At 38.6% G+C, this 12,130-nt stretch overlaps 1 protein-coding gene across 8 annotated transcripts in view; it reads left to right on the top strand.

Annotated features, from left to right (window-relative positions):
- The window catches only part of TRAPPC13 (trafficking protein particle complex subunit 13), a 59,038-nt gene that overhangs the window by 20,431 nt on the left and 26,477 nt on the right, over positions 1–12,130 (top strand). The window lies entirely within an intron of this gene.

The following is a 12,130-nucleotide window of genomic DNA, read 5'->3' as shown; positions in this document are numbered from 1 at the left end:
AAAAAGAAAAAGAAAAAAGAAGGTAGGAATTCAGTATGTCAGGGAGAAGTTGTTGTCAAACCTGTCTTAGAGTGATTAGTTCACATAATGGGAGTATTGCCAAAAAGGACCTCTAATTAGAATGAGTTTGAAAATGATCATGGAGTTTTAAAGTTAACAAGGACCTTACAGAACAAATAGACTCAACTTCCAGAAACTGGGTACAAATTTGTGCATACACGTACATATGTTTGTCATATATGGATGGAGTCTCTACCTTTCATTAAATCAGGAGTTGGAAAATGACAGCCTAAAGACCAAATTTGGTCCATTGCCTGTTTTTTTTGTTTGTTTGTTTTATTTTGTTTTTAGGTCTATGTTAGAATAGGAAGATATAGATAGACAAATTTAGCTATTTATTTATGGAAAAATGTAGCTAGATTATTCTTTTTTTTTTTTGAAAGAAAGAGAAAGAGGGAGAGAGAACAGGAGTCTTGCTCTATTGCCCAGGCTGGAATTCAATCTAAAAATAGGTATTAAAAACCTCTTTTATGCCGATAATTGTGCTTAACAGCAGAGACAGGAAGGAATAAGGGAAGAAAATAACAAACAAACAGCCAACCAATATTTCATTTAAGTCTGTGAAATGCTATGCAAATGCTAAAGAGTGATTTACTTCCAATTATGTGGTCACATTGCCTGTTTTAATAGACTTTTGAACTAAGAATGGTTTTCACCATTTCAAATGATTGAAAAGAAAAGAGTATTTAGGATATTTAGTGACATGTGAAAATTATATGAAATTCAAATTTTAGGCCAGGTGCTCTGGGAGCCAAGGCAGGAAGATTGCTTCAGACCAAGAGTTTGAGACCAGCCTACACAAAACAGCAAAGCCCCGCCTCTACAAACAAACAAACAAAAAATTTAAATATCAGTGTCCATTAATAAAGTTTTGTTGACACCCAGCCATACTCATTTGTTTATGTATTATCTGTGACTGATTTCCAGCTACTACAACAGAGTTGTATAGTTGCAACAGAGATTGTGTGACCTGCAAAATCTAAAATATTTGTTAATGACTTCGGAGAAAAAGTTTGCCAACCTCTGCATTCAATTGTGAAAAGATCTGATTTTCTTTTTTTTTTTTTTTTTTTTTTTTTAGGTTTTGGGGTACATGTGATGAACATGCAAGATTGTTGCATAGGTACACACATGGCAGTGTGGTTTGCTGCCTTCTGTCCCCTCACCTGTATCTGTCATTTCTCCCCATGCTATCTCTTCCCACCTCCCCACCCCCGCCCCTCCCCCATTTCCCCCCAACGGACCCCAGTGTGTAGTGCTCCCCTCCCTGTGTCCATGTGTTCTCATTGTTCAACACCCGCCTATGAGTGAGAATATACGGTGTTTGATTTCCTGCTCTTGTGTCAGTTTTCTGAGAATGATGGTTTCCAGGTTCATCCATGTCCCTACAAAGGACGTGAACTCATCGTTTTTGATGGCTGCGTAATATTCCATGGTGTATATGTACCACATTTTCCCTATCCAGTCTATCATCGTTGGGCATTTGGGTTGGTTCCAGGTCTTTGCTATTGTAAACAGTGCTGCAGTGAACATTCGTGTGCACGTGTCCTTGTAGTAGAATGATTTATAATCCTTTGGATATATACCCAGTAATGGGATTGCTGGGTCAAATGGGATTTCTATTTTTACATCCTTGAGGAATCGCCACACTGTCTTCCACAATGGTTGAATTAATTTACATTCCCACCAACAGTGTAAAAGTGTTCCTATTTCTCCACATCCTCTCCAGCATCTGTTGTTTCCCGATTTTTTAATGATCGCCATTCTAACTGGTGTGAGATGGTATCTCAATGTGGTTTTGATTTGCATTTCTCTGATGACCAGTGATGATGAGCATTTTTTCAGAAGTTTGAGAACATATACTTTTGTCTTCATATGTTCTAAGTGTTGAATTTCTTGGCAATCAGTAAATATTGAATTTATTCTTAAAAGAAAGATTAATAAAATGGCAAAGGCATATAATTTAAGATGTCAGTACTATAAAAATAAAAGAATACAGTAGTATGCATGTTCTAAAACATGAATTTATATTTCATGCCTTTATTCACTTTTATAATAACAATAATAGCTATTTATTAAGCAATGCAGGACTCACCAGGGGTCTTCTTAGGCTCAACTAGACAGATTCATGATATATGCATAACGCTATTTTTCTTTTTCTTTATCTTTTTTTTTTTCTTGAGGCAGGATCTAGCTCTGTCACCCAAGATGGAGTGCAATCGCATGATCATAGCTCACTGCAGCCTTAAACTCCAGGGCTAAAGGGATCCTACTGCCTTAGCCTCCTAAATAGCTAGACTGCAGGGTGTGACACTAACCCTGTCTAGTTTTTTAATGCTGTTTTGGAGACAAGGTCTCACTATGTTTCTCAAGCAGGTCTTGAACTCATGAACTCAAGTGATCCTCCTGCCTCAGCCTCCCAAAGTGCTGGTATTACACAAGTGAGCCTTCGCACCTAGCCAGATAAGCCATTTGTGACATCGGAATCACCTAGGAGGATACAGGTCATGAAGCACAGCATGATATTGGCCTGTATTTGTGTGTGTGGTGTTTTTATCAGGTTTTAGGTGTCAGTATTATGGTTGCTTAATAAAAGATTGATTCAGACATTTTTTTCTTTATTTTCAGTGCTTTAGAAAAATACGTGCATCAGGCTATACTCAGTGGCTCATGGCTGTAATCCTAGCACTTTGGGAGACGAGGTAGGAGGATCCCGTGAGCCCAGGAGTTCAGGACTAGCCTGGGCAGTATCATGATCACTGTCTCTACCAAAAAAAATTAAAAATTCTCTGGCTGAGCCGGGCGCGGTGGCTCAAGCCTGTAATCCCAGCACCTTGGGAGGCTGAGGCGGGTGGATCACGAGGTCAAGAGATCAAGACCATCCTGGTCAACATGGTGAAACCCCGTCTCTAGTAAAAAAAAAAAAAAAATACAAAAAACATTAGCTGGGCATGGTGGCGCGTGCCTGTAGTCCCAGCTACTCAGGAGGCTGAGGCAGGAGAATTGCCTGAACCCAGGAGGCGGAGGTTGCAGTGAGCTGAGATCGCGACATTACACTCCAGCCTGGGTAACAAGAGCGAAACTCCGTCTCAAAAAAAAAAAAAAAAAAAAAAAAAATTCTCTGGCTGTGGTGCACATATTTGTAGTCCTATCTACTTGGGAGGCTGAGGCAGGAGGATCACTTGAACTCATGAATTAGAGGCTGCAGTGAGCTATAATTGTGCCACTACATCGTGCCACTAGCCTGAATGACAGGGCAATATGCTGTCTGAGAAAGAAAAAAAAAAAACAAAAAAACAAATACAGAGAACTGTGGATCATTTAGATTACCTATTCCTTGAAGGATTTGTAGAATTCCCTGCGAAATCATATGGGCTGGTTTTTTGTTGTTTTTTTTTTAAATGGGGAGATCCTTGATTACATTTTTTATTTCTTTTTTTTTTTTCCTTTGGATATGTTTAAGCAGTTTTTCTCTAAGAGTGTCAATTTTGCTGAGCTGTTTTTTTTCTAGGAAATAATCCATTTCAGTTCTTGTACATTTTCACATTTATTTGCATAGAGGTCTGTAAAGTAGGCTCCTAAAATTTTCTTCTGTCGTGATATTTTCCCCTGGTCATTTCTTAGGTTTACTTTGTTCTTAAGTTAGATAGCTCTTGGTTTGTGTATTTTTAACTTCAAAAACAATCCAAGACTTAAAAGATTGCTTATATCCAGTGTATTTCTTTTCTCCATTAATTTGTGCTTTGCTTTTATTATGCTTCTGTTTATTTATTTTATTCTTTTTCTACCATTTTTTAGCTAGGAATTTTATTCTTTTTTGATTCTTTGATTTATATTGATACGAGTTAATTTTCCTCTGATTCACTGCTTTTTATATTCTGAAGATACAAATGCATAGCATTTTTATTCTCATTACTTTTGACATTAAGAGGTGAGGTTGTCCTGGTGCAGTGGCTCATGCCTATAATCCCAGCACTTTGGGAGGCTGAAGTGGGCGGATCATGAGGTTAGGAGATTGAGACCATCCTGGCCAACATGGTGAAACCCCATCTCTACTAAAAATAGAAAAATTACCTGGCATGGTTGGTAATCCTGTAGTCCCAGCTATTTGGGAGGCTGAGGCAGGAGAATCCCTTGAACCCAGGAGGCAGAGGTTGCAGTGAGCCAAGATCGCACCACTGGACTCCAGCCTGGTGACAGGCTGAGACTCCATCTCCAAAAATAAAGAAGAGGTGAAGTTTCACTCTGTTGCCCAGGCTGGTGCGATCATAGCTCACTGTAACCTCCACCTCTAGGGCTCAAGCGATTCTCCCATCTTAGCCTCCTGAGTAGCTGTAACTACAGTTGCATACCACCACATCTGGCTAATTACTTTTTATTTTTTAGAGACAAGATCTTGCTATGTTGCCCAAAGTAGTGAGACCAAATTTAAAAATTTAATTAAAAATTAAAAATTGATGGTGGAAGGAAGAGCCGGTGCCTACTATACAGTGGTAAAGAGGTAGTAGCAGCACTGAGCAGGTCCCAAACACCCTATCTTATATTAAGGCATGATAATCAATGTAAAATTACTTTCCAAAATTAACAGCTCTTTAAATATTTTTATCATTGCTTTTTAAAGAATTGTGTAATTTCATTTGAATTTCATCTACTAACCAAGGGTTGTTTAATGGAAAAGCATTTTAGGGAGGAAGACTTATTTTTTTTATTGTTACTAATAATTTATCGTTTTATTACGTTGCAATCAGTGTTGTTCTTGTGATATTTCAGCTTGTGGAACTTACTGATGATGTCTTATGACCCAATACTGAATTTTTATGAATTTTCCATGTGTACTTGAGAAGAATGTGTATGCTTTATTATTGGTTGTAAAGCTATGTATGTGTATTCATAAGAGCTATTTTATTTATTTTGTGTGTGTGTGTGATGGAGTCTTGCTCTGTAGCCCAGGCTGGAGTGCAGTGGCGCAATCTCGGCTCACTGCAAGCTCCGCCTCCTTGGTCCCGGTTCAAGCAATTCTCCTACCTCAGCCTCCCAAGTAGCTGGGATTACAGGCATGAGCCACCATGCCCAACTAATTTTTGTATTTTTTAGTAGAGGTGGGGTTTCACCATGTTGGCCAGTCTGGTCTTGAACTCCTGACCTCATGATCCGCCTACCTCAGCCTCCCAATGTGCTGGGATTATAGGCATGAGCCACCGTGCATGGCCCATTAGAGCTATTTTATCAATTGTGTTGTTTAGGTCTGGCTTCTACATCTTTATTTATTATCAACTTCATCTGTCTTATACTAAGAGTGGCATGTTTGTCTCTTACAACTAGTGTATTTCTATTTATATCTTCTAAAATCTCATATATTTTGCTTTATGTAAACTATGCTGTTTGGTGCATATTTATAATTATTGTTAGTCATTGTAAATTGTGGCTTTTAACTTTAAAAATATTTTCCTTTGCCATGTTTCATGCTTTTTGGCTTGAATGTTATTTTTCATATCTGTGTCACTACCCTTACATTTTTACTATTTCAGTTTGGTTGGTATGCTTTTTGCCCATATCTTTATTTTTTAGCCTTTGTAAATCATTTTGTCTCTTTTTTTTTAAGAGATAGAGTCTTGTGGGCTGGGCGCAGTGGCTCATGCCTATAATCCCAGCAGTTTGGGAGGCCGAGGTGGGGAGATTACCTAAGATCAGGAGTTCGAGACCAGCCTGGCCAACATGGTGAAACTTTGTCTCTACTAAAAATATAAAAAATTAGCCAGGCGTGGTAACATGTTACTATAATCCCAGCAACTTGGGAGGCTGAGGCAGGAGAATCACTTGAACATAGAAGGCAAAGGTTGGTGAGCAGAGGTCATGCCATTCTGCTCCAGCCTGGACAGCAAAGTGGGACTCCATCTCAAAAAAAAAAAAAAGAGGAGAAAGAGATAGGGTCTTGGTCTGTTGCCCATGCTGGAGTTACAGCGCCATAATCCTAGCTCACTGTAGACTCAAACTTCTGGGTTCAAGTCATCCTCCCTCTTTAGTCTCTCAAGTAGCTGGGACCACAGGTACCTGACACTGTGCCGAGCTAATTTTTTTTTTTTTTCTCGGTGGTAGAGATGATGTCTTACTTTGTTACCCAGGCTGGTTTTGAACTCCTGGCTTCAAGCCATCCTCCTTCCTCAGCCTCCCAAAATGCTGGGATTAACAGGTGTTAGCCATCACAACTGGTCCATTTTGTCTTTATTTATGTCTTTTGTATGCAAAATATGGTTGGGTCTTGCTTTGTGAGTCAAATTGAATATTTTAATAAATAAGTCCATTCATATGTAGCAGTAAGTTTGATATGCTTTGTTTCAACTGTGCTACATTATATTAAAACATTAAGGAAGGTTTATATTTTTGTTCTAGTTTTTATCTTTGTATTTATAATTTTATAATGTCCCAGTGCCCACCTCCCTAGTTTCATTTTAAATTATCCTCTTACTATATGGTCTTTAGTTTATCTTAATATTCTTTAACTCTAATCTGTTTCTTGCACTGCTTTTCTCTTTCCCTTTCCCATGATTTTCCATTTTTTATTTACATCTTGGTTGGATGCAGTAGATATCTCAAGTAGATTGTTCGGAAGGATCTTGTGGGTACAATATTCTCCATGCCCTTGTTCAAAGGAGTTTTTCATACTTGAAGGACAGTTTGGCTAGATTTAAAATCTTTTGTTTACATTTTTATCTCCTTACGTTTTTTGAAAATGCTGTTCCTTTATTGCTCAGCTGTATATGTTGTTTTTGAGAGGATTGAGGTCAGTCTAATTGTCTTGCTTTGTAAGTTGTATCATAATTTTTCCTGGAGGCCTTGGTGATTTTTTTCTGTATGTTTCAAAATTGGTCTTTGGGTGTAATTTCCCTGATTCTGAGTGGACCCTTTCAATATGTACATTCAGATCTTTTATTTCCAGAAAGTTTTCATGGATTATATTTTTAATATTAGTTCTGTTATTTTGTTTATCATTTTACAAACTCCAGTTACATGTAAATTGGATCTTCTTTGCCTGCTTTTGTTTAGTGCCCTAGTAAATTTTCATTCGAATCTGTTTTTCCTTGGGTGCCTTGTAATTTAGTCTTCATTACCTTTTTCTTCTATTTCTTTCCTGACGTCAATCAACTACTATTTAATTTCTTTACTTTTTATAGCTCCAATTTTTTTTGAGGTATGTAAATCAGCTTGAGTATTATGTCACTTTTTTTCTGTTTCACTATTGGGGCACCCATGTTTATCTGTGAATTGTTCAAATTCTCATCTGTATTTTTAGTAGTATTTTTCATTTGTTTGTTTGCTTTTTGAGATGGAATCTCGCTCTGTCACCCAGGCTGGAGTGCAATGGTGCGATCTCAGCTCACTGCAACCTCTGCCTCCCAGGTTCAAGCGATTCTTCTGCCTCAGCCTCCCGAGTAGCTGGGACTACAGGTGTGTGCCACCATGCCCGGCTAATTTTTTTGTATTTTTAGTAGAGACAGGGTCTCACCATATTGGCCAGGCTGGTCTCAAACTCCTGACCTTGTTATCCACCTGCCTCGGCCTCTGAGAGTGCTGGGATTATAGGCGTTGAGCCACCACGCCCGGCCCTTTTTTATAGTATTTTTTATATAAAGGAAGACTGTTGTTGGCTTTGCATTCTGTGAAATGCAGTTTGGGGTGCTTTGGCTGTGTGAGCAAAGTATTTTTTTGTTTTTACTGGTTGGCTTTTGAGGAGGATAGTGAAAAAAGAAAGGGTATGTGATCCTCAGTTTTTCTCATTTCTTAGGATTGTAGCATCCTAAATATTTTCCTCTTGCTTGTTTTTTCCCTCACTGCAGAGCTTCTAAGAGGCCTCTCCTTTTTAAACTCTTTTTTTCCCACTTTTGCATTATCTTTCCAAAATTGCCTCTTAACAGTCAAACATACTTATAAGTCTCTTTGCTGTAGGCTGTGCTTTCGTCTTCCAGGGATAGACTTTCTCTGTATTTTCACACTTAGGATGGACTTCATCTTTCTGGCAGTGGCTTACATTATTAATTCTGGCACTATTCTCTTCACTTCAGCTCAATTTTTCCTGAACTTCTCCTGTTCTTCGCAAAGGCCCAGGAAAAGAGAATCTAGTTTTACCTGTAGTTTAAAGTTTGGATATTTGCTGCCTTTATTATATTAATGTGAGGCTTTATATCGTTCTATTTTTTAATTTTTAATTTTCTGAGAATATCTTGGAATATTCACAGTTATACTTCAGCCACCCAGAATTCTGGCTTCAAAGCTTTAATTTTTCACAGTTCTTTTAAATTTGGAAAAAATATTGTAGATTTGAACTTTTTAAAATTCTCTTACTGTCATCTTAATACTGTTTTTGAGAATACAAGTGCCACTTTGGGAGGCCAAGGCAGACAGATCACTTGAGTCCAGAAGTTTGAGACCAGCCTGGGCAACATGGTGAGACCCCATTCTACAGAAAACACGAAAATTAGCCAGGTGCAGTGGCATGTTTATGTAGTCCCAGCAACTCAGGAGGCTCAGGTAGGAGGATGATTTGAGCCTGGGAAGCAGAGGTTGCAATGAGCCGAGATGTTGCCACTGCACTGAAGCCTGGGGTGAAAGAGCGAGACCCTATCTCAAAAAAAAAAAAAAAAAAAAAAAAAAAAAAAAGGAAATACAAATGCTTGTATAATCTATTATCTTTAACTAGAAACCACTAGTTTTTTTGTTTTTTTTAATTTTTGAAAATCGCAGCAGTTAAGTTTGAAAACTTCAGCATGCTATGAAAATAAGTGTTCTAGAGAAAAAAAAATAGTATAATTGGTGTGCTATAAATAAAAAATAGCAAATAACTCTTATGGTCTGTATCAGTGGCTCTCAAACTTTAGAAGGCCTCAGAATCATCCAGAGTCTTTGTTAAAAACAATGATTGCTGGGCCCTATCCCCAGAGTTTCCTATTCATTTGATCTGGAATGTTGCTTAAGAATTTGCATTCCTAACGTGTTCCCAGGTGCTGCGACTGATTGTGTTGGTCTGGGACCCATACTTTGAGAACAACTGGTCTATACTAGTCATTCACACACTTACTCAGAAAATATATATGCCAGGTACGATTCTAGATACTAGAGTAATAGCAGGAAACAAAACAGATCATGCTTCTCTGTTCTCTTGAAGGTTATTCTAGATGTTTATAAAGTATTTTTTCTCTGGTCCTAGACATAAACCCGTTAACTATACCAAACTTTTTTTTCTTTTTGAAGCAGAGTCACACTCTGTCACCCAGGCCGGAGTGCAGGGGCGCAGTCCCAGCTCAGGGCAACCTCTTTGAGCCTGGTTCAAGCTGTCCTCCTGCCTTGGCCTCCCAAGTAGTTGGGATTACAGGCATGCAGCACCACTCACACCTGGCTAATTTTTGTGTTTTTAGTAGAGACAGGGTTTCACCATGTTGGCCAGGCTGGTCTCAAACTCCTAACCTTAAGTGATGCACCCGCCTCGGCCTCCCAAAGTGCTGGGATTATAGGCGTAAGCCACCATGCCTGGCCAGTTACACCAAAGGCTTGATGTCCTCTGAAAGCATCTTGAGCTTTCAGACCTGTAATGTTTTCCTAGCTCTGTTCAACTTACTTAGAATAAGTTCCCTCTAGCCCCTTTCCTCTCTGCCTTTTCAAATCCTATGCATCCAAAAACTGCAGTTATGATTAAAATGACACATTAAAAAAATACTCAACAGAAAGCCAATGGGTTCAATTATTTCTTTTTTTCTCTAATTTCAAAAATGTTTAAGAATGTATATCTAGGCGCAGTGGGTCATGCCTTTAATCCCAGCACTTTGGAAGCCTGAGGCAGTGGATCACTTGAGGCCAGGAGTTCGAGAACAGCCTGGCCAACATGGTGAAACCCTGTCTCTACTAAAAATACAAAAATTAGCCAGGCTTGGTAGTGCATGCCTGTAATCCCAGCTACTGGGGAGGCTGAGGCAGGAGAATTGCATGAACCTGGGAGTTGGAGGTTGCAGTGAGCCAAAATAGTGCCACTGCCCTCCAGCCTGCGTGACAGAGCAAGACTCCATCTTCAAAATATATATATATATGTATGTATGTTCAAGAATTTTTAGGGCTGGGCACAGTGGCTCATGCCTGTAATCATAGCACTTTGGGAGGCTGAGGTGGGCAGATCACCTGAGGTCAGGAGTTCAAGACCAGCCTGGCCAATATGGTAAAACTTCATTTCTACTAAAAATAGAAAAAATTAGCTGGGTGTGGTGGTGGGCACCTATAATCCCAGCTACAAGAGAATCTCTTGAACCCGGGAGGTGGAGGTTGCAGTGAGCCAAGATCATGCCATTGCACTCCAGCCTGGGCAACAAGAGCAAAACTCCATCTCAAAAAAAAAAAAAGAATTTTGAATCTGAGCTTTATTACTTATGAGTTGTATAACCTTGGGAAAGTTGTTATTTTTCTGTGCCTTGGTGTCATTGTCTATGAAATGGGGATAATACTACTACTTACTTCAGGATATAGGGATTCAATGAATAATAGAACAGGGCCATGTACATAGTAGATGCCCAATAAATGTGAGCTACCATTGTTTTATAACTGAGTGTAACAAAAGACACAGCACTGGCCAGGTGCAGTGGCTTATGCCTGTAATCCCATCAATTTGGGAGGTTGAGGCAGGTGGCCCACAAGGTCAGGAGATTGAGGCCATTCTAGCCAACTTGGTGAAACCCCATCTCTACTAAAAGTACAAAAATTAGGTGGGCGTAGTGATGCGTGTTTGTAGTCCCAGCTACTCGATTAGGTTGAGGCAGGAGAATCGCTTGAACCAGGGAGGCGGAGGTTGCAGTGAGCAGAGATCACGCACTCCAGCCTGGTGACAGAGCGAGACTCCATTTCAAAACAAACAAACAAAAAGACACAGCATTAATAAATATCCCATTTCAAAGTGACTAGCATAAGTACATTGGATTAGAATTAACTGTAAAACTGTTTTTTAAAAGAAACAAAAACTTTAAAAATCGTAGCTCTCATGTAAAAACCTCTATTAATGCCCATGACCTAATGTGTTACTTGCTTTCCATCAATTTTTTTTCCCTTGAAGTTTTATCATAAATTCATTCATTCATTCATTATCCAACAAATACTGATTAATTGCCTACAACGTGCCAGACACCGTGCTATAGTGGTGAGCAAGAGAAGATAAGAGGTTCCTGCCTCCATAGACTTTTCTGGTACGGGAGACAGAAATAAACAGGTAAACAAAATAATAAATAAGGTAATTATAGGTTGTGATAAATGTTACAAAGGAAGCAAAAGATGAATGTGATAGAAAGTATCTAAGGTAAAGGAGAGTAGTTTTAAGACAAAGTGATAAATGTTCGAAAGGAAAAAAGTATGGAACATCATTGGGTAGAGGGAAAGTGCTACTTTAGACGAGGTAGTGCTTTCTTAGTTGGTGACTTTAATGTCATTTTCTAGTTCTCTTATAAATTAATTGGTTTCTGACATCTAATTTTGTTTTGGACGATTACTTATCTTTTAGTGATATTAGCACATACATGCATATCTATTTCAGTGAAATCCATCTGAATATATATTTTAAAACCATGTGTTCATATTTATGCCTCAAACTCCAGTCCAACACCAAAGGCTTCATTGTAGCTTCCCCCCTTTCTTTATTTGTACCTTTTTTTTTTCTCTGAAGGTAAGAAACCTGTCTCTTGTTATCCACAATGCATTATTTTATTTTGTCCTAGTATACACATAAAATACTGAAAAAACACATGTGTAGTAGCTACATTACATTTCTACTTAGCCATCTTTTTGTCTTTAGCCATAGATTACAGCCAAGATTTTGTTTTCCAAACTTAGGTTAATTTCGTTTTTCCCCTTCCCTCTGCCCTAGCATGATTGCGTTCTTCATTTGTAATACAGTTAGGTTCATTTGTTACTGTTTGTATTCCATTTTGAATTCTCCCTAAATCCTGCTTGATTTTATTTATTTTTGGGGGGTGTGTGCTATTGCGCTGTACAGAAAGGCTTACACAGAAAAGTGTTCTCCTTTCATCTCTCTTTCCTTATTCTT

Source organism: Saimiri boliviensis, chromosome 1 (genome assembly GCF_048565385.1).
Source record: "Saimiri boliviensis isolate mSaiBol1 chromosome 1, mSaiBol1.pri, whole genome shotgun sequence".
NCBI classification, from domain to species: domain Eukaryota; kingdom Metazoa; phylum Chordata; class Mammalia; order Primates; family Cebidae; genus Saimiri; species Saimiri boliviensis.
This window is presented reverse-complemented; position numbering and strand designations above follow the sequence as displayed.